Here is an 8,652-nt window from a genome sequence, read left to right as displayed (position 1 = left end):
CCTTCTCCTCTTGCCCCCAATCCCTCCCAGTATCAGAGTCTTTTCCAATGAGTCAACTCTTCACATGAGGTGGCCAAAGTACTGGAGTTTCAGCTTTAGCACCATTCCTTCCAAAGAAATCCCAGGGCTGATCTCCTTCAGAATGGACTGGTTGGATCTCCTTGCAGTCCAAGGGACTCTCAAGAGTCTTCTCCAACACCACAGTTCAAAAGCATCAATTCTTTGGCTCTCAGCTTTCTTCACAATCAGAATGGCCATCATCAAAAAGTCCAAAAATAATACATATTGATAGAGTATAGAAAAAGGAATCCCTCTACAATGTTAGTGGGGATTAAATTGGTGCAGTCACTGTGGAGAACTGTATACAGGTTTCTTAAAAAACAAAACAAAACATAACAACAGCAACTAAAATAGAGCTAACATATAACCCTGCAACCCCACTCCTGGGGATATATATGGAGAAAACTATAATTGGAAAAGATACCTGCATTTTAATGTTCATTGCAGCACTATTTACAAAAAACAAAACATGGAAGCAACCTAGATATACATTGACAATTGAATAGATAAAGATGTGGACCATATATACAATGGACTATTACTCAGCCATAAATAATACCATTTGCAGCAACATGGATGAACCTGGAGATTATCATTATAAAGGAAGTAAACCAGACAGAGAAAGAAACATATCATATGATATTATTCATACATGTAATCTTATAAAAATACAAATGAATGTATTTACAAAACAGATATAGAGTCACAGATACAGAAAACAATCTTATGATTACCAAACTGGAAAGAGGAAGGGGTACATTAGGAGGTTGGGATTAACATATACACACTACTGTATATAAAATGGATAACAAAAACAGAACCATACTCAATATTTTGTAATAACCTATTAGGAAAAGAATCTGAAAAAGAATGTGTGTGTGTGTGTATACACATATGTATATGTGTGTGTGTGTGTAAAATTGAATGACTGTGCTATACACCTGCAACTACATGATATTGTAAATCAACTATACTTCAATAAAAAAGAATAAAGTAGAATTGAATAAATAAAACACAAAATATCAGAGTGCATCATATATGCATGCTTGCTAAGTCGCTTCAGTCATGTCTGACTCTTTGTGACCCTATGGACTGTAGCCTGCCAGGCTCCTCTATCCATGGGGTTTTTCAAATAAGAATACTGGAGTGGGTTGCCATTTCCTTCTCCAGGGGAATCTTCTCAACCCAGGGATTGAACCCATGTCTCCCTTGGCAGGCAGATTCTTTTCCACTGAACCACCTGGGAAGTCCCCATGCAACTTTTGATTGAATTCAAAAGAATGGGTTCCACAAGATGGCTGCAAATGATTGATATTTAAAAAATAGATCTAATCCCTAAAGGCAAAAGGTAACAGTAATAAAGAATATGTGAAATAAGATGGCAATGCATCTAAAAGGTGGTTTATTACATCTATGGATGTAGAACAACTTTCTATGCTTGAAAAACCATGGAAAGGAGGACAAAATATAGATAGATTTGACTACTCAAAATTCATCAAGTTTCACCCAACCCAACACACACATTGTATACACAAATAAGATTTAAATGTCAGATAGCACACTTGTTTTAAAAATTGAAGGAATGAAATTAAAAAAAATAAGAATAAGGGAGACTAGGATTGATAATCCTGAGTAGTGGAAGTAGTTGCAGCTTACAGCAGCTTTGGGTGAAATGGAGTCACAGAAATGGTGCCTGACACACCTGCATGGGGGAAGGGAAGAATGGAGAGAGGGTGAGATGTATGAAAGAGTAACATGGAAACTTACATTATCATATGTAAAATAGATGGCCAGTGGGAACTTGCTGTATGGTTCAGGAAACTCAAACAGGGGCTCTGTATCAACCTAGAGGGGATGAGATGGGGAGGGAGATGGAGAGAGTTTCAAAAGACAGGGGATATATGTATACCTATAGCTGATTCATTTTGAAGTTTGACAGAAAACAGAAAAATTCTGTAAAGCAATTATGCTTCAATAAAAAAAAAGTTAATTTAAAAAAAAAAGAGAGAGAGAAGTAGCACATGTCTCTATTTCCAGCAAGATGACGACTTGTCAAGGTATTTAAAATACATCTCACTCTTCCATTTTTCCTTAAGTTGGAGCACACTTCCTGGCCTTATATCTCAGAGATAGAAATGAAATAAGTTATGAAGGAAATTATATGGAAAAAAATAAAGCAGAAAAAGTAAAAGCACTCAGATACCGATACATAAAGCAAAGAACATCCATAGACAATTTTCAGTACAGAAAGTAAATGGCTAATAAACCCTCAGATATATCTAGTCTTCAAGGTAATAAAATCATTGCAAAGTAAAACTCTTTATCATCTTCCTGTTTCCATAGTAAATGCAATTTTTCCAAGTGAATACTCAGTGTGAGAGAAGACTCTATGAAATATGAATCTCAATAACTGGACTTGCAATTTCATAGTTACTTCTATTGATCTGGATCTTTCTAATAAAGACAGAACATCATCAAATATACCCTATGTTAAAATTTTAAAAAATGAATAAAATGTTCTTACCTGACAGCAAATTCCTCCTCACCTAAGTTTATTTTCCTACACCTATATGTTGCAAAATTCAGGAAAATTTCAGAGTTTCTGTTTTTTCTTGAGTCTCATCCAACAGATTTTCATCCCCCAAACTTAATAAGGAGCAGTATTCCTTGTATTGCCGAGTCCGATAGAGACTTATCACTAAATAAATAGGTTAATTTGCCAATCAAGCAAACAAACATGGAGATCTCAAGGCTCTGGGCCAGCTGTTTGGATTTTCCAGTGACTTCAGGTAAATAATATTGGGTTTAATCCTCTCTGACTTTTTCCTGTAGTGTCTACCGGACCTGGATGGGAAGGCTGAGAAGAAGGTCTCCATATGGAAGTCCAAATTTCTCCCTGGGTGCTTGATGAAGCATCTGGGGCTAAAACTCTGTCTCCAGACAATAAAGGAAGGAGTACCTGAGCTTAATTTAGGAATCCAAATGCAAAAACTATGCTCCCTCCAGCTCAAGTTTGAACTTGCTCACTCATTGCAGCAGTGGAGAGATTAAAAGCTCTTTATATTCACTGTATCTGCTCATTTTCATTATTACTCCAACCCTGAGCACATTTTCCCATGGGAGCATGTCTGGACAGAATGGAAATTTTCTGTGCTGATTTGCTGTCCCCAAGAGATTAGTTTAGATGTCAGGTCTATCCAATGCTTATTGCTATTCCATGAACTCTTCTGGCTTCCAAGGGTGAAATATGGATCCTTTTTAACAATCTTGATTTACAATCTTGAGTCAAAGATTTCTCCAAAGCTGAGCCAGAGAAGCCTGTCTTGACTATGTCCTTTGAGTCTGAAATATTGACTTGTGGTAGGAACACAGCTCCTGATATCTCCAGAAAATTTGTATTTATTTTTCAATAAAAGAACTGTGTTCCTTTGCTATGAAATCATCATTAAAATAATCCTTGTTTTATAAGGATTTTAAAAACAAAAAAGTATGCTTTTGATACATCAGTCAAGAGTTTCATGCTTTTAATATAAATGAAAAGTTGGCATTTGAATTGCATTTACTATGCAAACAGGCAGATGGCAAAGGTTTTCCTTCGCAGTGATTTTACTGCCTGGGATGCTGGATATATTTTGGGGTTTATTAGCCATTTATTTTCTGTATTGCAAATAAAGTCCTCTATTTATTAAAAAATTGATAATCATAAAAGACACGGTTAAATCATTTTTTGCAAAAGTCCAATCAATGGGGATGGAACAATTACGAGCTTCATTCTAAATTTGCAGAATTGTGGTTCAGAAGTGTTACATAGTTGTTCCAAAGTTATGAACTGAGTAAGGGATGCACTTAGTTTAGAATACAAAATACTTCTTAGTTCTCTTACACAAGGCCAGTGGTCTCAATCAGAGATGATTTTGTCTCCAGAGGACCCTTGGGAATATGGGGAGAAATATTTGATTTTCCCACAAGGGGAAGAGTTCCTGGACATAGTGGGTTGAATCCAAGGATGCAGGTCAGCAAACTACAAAGTACAGGACACGCCCTACCACAAGGAAGTATCCATCCAATGTCAACTGTGGTGAAGTTGAGAAACATGGTTCTTCACAAGACATTCTCCCAAAATCAGTGTGTATATGAATCACTGGGGAATCTTATCATTAAATACAGATTCTGATTTGGCAGGACTAGAGTGGCCCAGAGATTCTGCATCTGTATCAATCTCCCAGATGTTGATGTTGCAGGTCTTGTTCTTTGGAAGAATCTTTGAGTATTAGGACTGTGGTCCAGTGTTAAGAGTCAGATGGAGGTATTTTCCCAGGTGGTGCTAGTGGTAAACAACATGCCTGTCAGTGAAGGAGACACAAGAAACATGGATTTGATCCTTGGCTCAGGAAGATCCCCTGGAGGAGGGCATGGCAACTTACTCCAGTATTCTTGCCTACAGAATCCCACAGACAGAGGAGCCTAGTGGACTACAGTCCAGGGGGTCCCAAAGAGTCAGACATGATTGAAGCAACACAGCACGCACATGCATGCACATAGATGTTTTAGTTCTTCTCCATCAAGACTCTTCTTTCTCACATCATGTCGAATGTAAGGTGATCAAATGCTGGACCAATATCAAATGTGGTGGTCAAATACCATTCTGCTTCTGCCTTAACAAATTTACACACATCTCTTGAGTATTTCCCTCTGGACAGATGGTAAAACTTTTAGGCCTTGTTTCCTCTTATGTTGTTGTTGTTTAGTCACTCAGTCATGTCAGACTCTTTTGTGACACATGGACTATGGCCCATCAGGTTCCCCTGTCCGTGGGATTTTGTGCCATTTCCTTCTCCAGTTTCCTCTTACATGACTAGGGAAAATCCTCCTAAGGAGTAGGTCGAGGAGTTTTTTAATATTTCAGAGCTTATAGAAAATCACCTGGTAGAAAACAGTTGCTCACTTCACTGCGGCTATTATGACTGTGTTGTAGAAGACTTTTGAGATTCCCTTGGACAGCAAGGTGATCAAAGCTGTCAATCCTAAAAGAAATCTGTCCTGAATATTCATTGGAAGGACTGATGCTGAAGCTGAAACTTCATACTTTGACCACTTGATATGAAGAACTGACTCACTGGAAAAGACCCTGATTCTGGGCAAGATTGAAGGTAGGAGGAGAAGGGGACAACAGAGGATGAGATGGTTGGATGGCATCACCAACTCGGTGGACGTGAGTTTGAGTAAGCTTCAGGAATTGGTGATGGACAGGGAGGCCTGGCATGCTAGGCCAGGGAGGCCCCTGGTGTCCATGGGGTCACAAAGAGTCGGACTTAACTGAGCAACTGAACTGAATATGTTCTAATTTTATTGGAACCACTTTATGCCTCCAAACCAAATTTTACCCACTTAATTCTATTCTCATCACTTAATTGTCAAGAATGATCTCTGTATTGCTAAGTCTAAAAGACATTTATCTTTTTAGCATATTATAATGTATTTACAAATTAGTTGACCAACACACATGTCCAAGTCTTGGCTCTGAGCTATGCTCATTACAATCTCTTATGACTTTCAGGTAAAATTTCTCAGCTTGCAGTCTCTCTGAATCTTTCCTGAAGGAGCTGTGTGTTCCCAGGATTACGTGGAGACACACTCTGATAGGAAGGGTCTCTGGAAGTCTGAATTCCTTCCTGCATGGTTGAAGACGTAGTCTGTAGCTATGTTCCCAGAGAAGACTGCAGTAAGGAGTGAAGTGCCAGTTCCTTTACAGACACAGGACTCCAACACAACAAGTATGTCTCCTTTGACTCAAGGATGTAGAAGCTGAGGGACTGCAGGAAATATTTATGGATGCCTAGATCTGGTCATTAGGGACATTTCCCTCTTGTTACTCCAGCCTCAAGCATGTGATTTCCTCCAGTGCACTGGTCTAGACAGAAGTTCCTCTTAATGATTCTCTGTTCCCAAGAGACTAGGTCACAAATCAGGTGAATACTATTAATATCAATCCTTCTCCATAAACCCTTGTGCCATCTAGAGGTATAACCTCCTAGTACCTTATTCCACTATGAGTCCACATTTTCTCAAAAATAAGACTGAGGAACCTGTCTTGATTAGGTCCTTTGGATCTTCAAAGCATTAATTTGTGGTGGCAACAGAGCCCTATATCTGCAGAAAATTTCTGTTACCCTTTCAACAAAGTAAAGAATTGGATTCTTTAATATGAATTGAACAGCATACCTTTTGGCTTCATGAAACTTTTGCTTAAACAAGTAGGATTTTTATACTTGTATCACAAATTAAGTAAGTAAAATTAGTGGTTGTCATTTAGTCCCTCATTAAAAAAGAAAGTTGGTGTATGGCAAAACCAACACAATATTGTAAGGTAATTAGCCTCTAATTAAAATAAATAAATTTAAATTAAAAAAATAAATAAAAGGAAAAAATCTAAAAAAAATAATAAAGATAAAAAAATCAAAAAGAACAGATACATTTTGATCTCTTTTTAAGCCATATAACCTATATTTGCAGATTATAATTAATCTTTATGAAAGGTAATTCTATGATATTGTACTGTATGTACTCCAGTGAAGAAATTGGACTTGGAGGAATTTAGTGACTTGCCCAAGATATAAATTGAGTGAGGGATGGGAACCTTGATTGGAATTCTGTCAGGATATTCCCAGTTCCCTGTGGGCCACTGGTTTCCAACCAGAGATCATTTTGCCCCTTGGGATATTTGGTGATATCTGAAAAAGTGCTGCTAGCACCCACAATGTGTGGGATAGAACAGAAAACAAATAATTATTATGCCCCAAGGTTAACAGGGAGAAGATGAGAATACCTATTCTAGTCCAATGCTTCTCCAAACTCACTGTACATAAGAATCCCCTATGATTGTAGTTATAATGTAGATTCTGATTCTGTAGGTCCTGGTTGGCCCTGAGATGCTGAATTTCTAACAAACTTCTGGGTGATGATAATGCATTCAGGATTTGGTCTGTGGACCATTCTTTGGGTACTAAGTCTATTATCCTTTGTTAGAGTCTAGAGTAGATAGTTTTAAGCCTTTTGCACCCAAAAAAAGGCCTTTGCATGTAATTTTGAAAGAATGATATTTACTCATTCCAGAGGCCATGATAAATTTTAGCTTTGTTTCTTTTATATAAGGGCACTTAAGTGACTCTGAATACTATACTTCTGAAAGATACTTTTTAATAATCAGAATAAGGGCCACCAAAGAATGGTCACATCCTAATCCACAGAACCTTAGAATATATTATTTTGTATAAGGAGGGGGATTGAGTTGGTATATAGAGGGAAGTTGTTAACCAGCTGACCTCAGTATATTAAGATTGACCATGATTGTCTTTTTAAACAAAATTTTAATTGGAATATAATTACTTTACAGTGTAGTTTCTGTATTGTATTGCTGTATCGAAACTAAATTGTATTAGCTTCTGCCATGCGACAGCCGTAAGTATATATACGTCCCTTCCTCTTGAGTCTCCCTCTTATCCTCTCCCCTATAAGTCTTCATAGAGCACCCAGCTGAGCTCCCTGTGCTCAACAGCAACTTCCCACTGTTGTTGTTCAGTCAGTGCGTTGTGTCCAACTCTTTGCCACCTCATGGACTGAAGCATGCATGTCAGACTTCCCTGCCCTCCACTATCTCCTGGAGTTTGCTCAAACTCATGTCCATTGAGTCAGTGATGCCATCCAACCATCTCATCCTCTGTTGCTCCCTTCTCTTCCTGCCCTCAATCTTTCCCATCATTGGGGTCTTTTCCAGGTGTTCCTATATTATGTTACATGTGTGTGGGTTGTGCTAGGTCACTTCAGTAGTGTCCAACACTGTGTGACCCTATGGACTGTAGTCTGCCAGGCTTCTCTGTCCATGGGGTTCTCCAGGCAAGAATACTGAAATGGATAGCAGTGCTTTCCTCCAGGGGATTTCCCCAACCCAGGGATCAGATCCATGACTCTTACATCTCCTGCACTGGCAGTCAGGTTCTTTACCACTAGCACCACATGGGAAGCCCGTACTAAACACCTATATGTTAGCAACTATTATGCACTCTTCTTGTATTGATGACTTTAATATTATATAATGTATTTATATTTAGTTTTGGCTTTTTTTCTTTTATCTTTTTAAATTTCTACTCCCCCCACCCCCTTACAAACACCTGTGTCAAAAATAGATCGCAGGGAGGGAGCTGCTCAGCTACAAAGGAAACCTCCACCCAGAAGCAGGTTGACTAGGAATGGTTTAGCACCAGGTTCCGCATGAATGTGCAGTGCATGACAGGCAGGGGCAGCTCCCCATGCCCCAGGACAAAGGGTTATCTGCACTAGACCCCAGTCCGTTCGCAGGGCAGGGCATGCCATGCCATGCCCCAAAGGTCATGGGCAGGGGCCGTTGGTGGAGACGGCAGGGGACTGGCTATCTGAGGCTCCTGTGGCACTGCCGAATCCTTCAGCCTGGGCGGGATTCTGACTTAGAGGCATTCAGTCATAATCCCACAGATAGTAGCTTGGCCTCACTGGCTCCTCAGCCAAGCACAAACACCAAGTTTTAGCCTTTGTTTTAAAGTCTATTTCCCGCCCCCC

The sequence above is a fragment of the Bison bison genome, unplaced genomic scaffold, assembly GCF_000754665.1.
Source record: "Bison bison bison isolate TAMUID 2011002044 unplaced genomic scaffold, Bison_UMD1.0 scf7180017862966, whole genome shotgun sequence".
Lineage (NCBI taxonomy): Eukaryota > Metazoa > Chordata > Mammalia > Artiodactyla > Bovidae > Bison > Bison bison.
Note: the sequence above shows the minus strand (reverse complement) of the source record.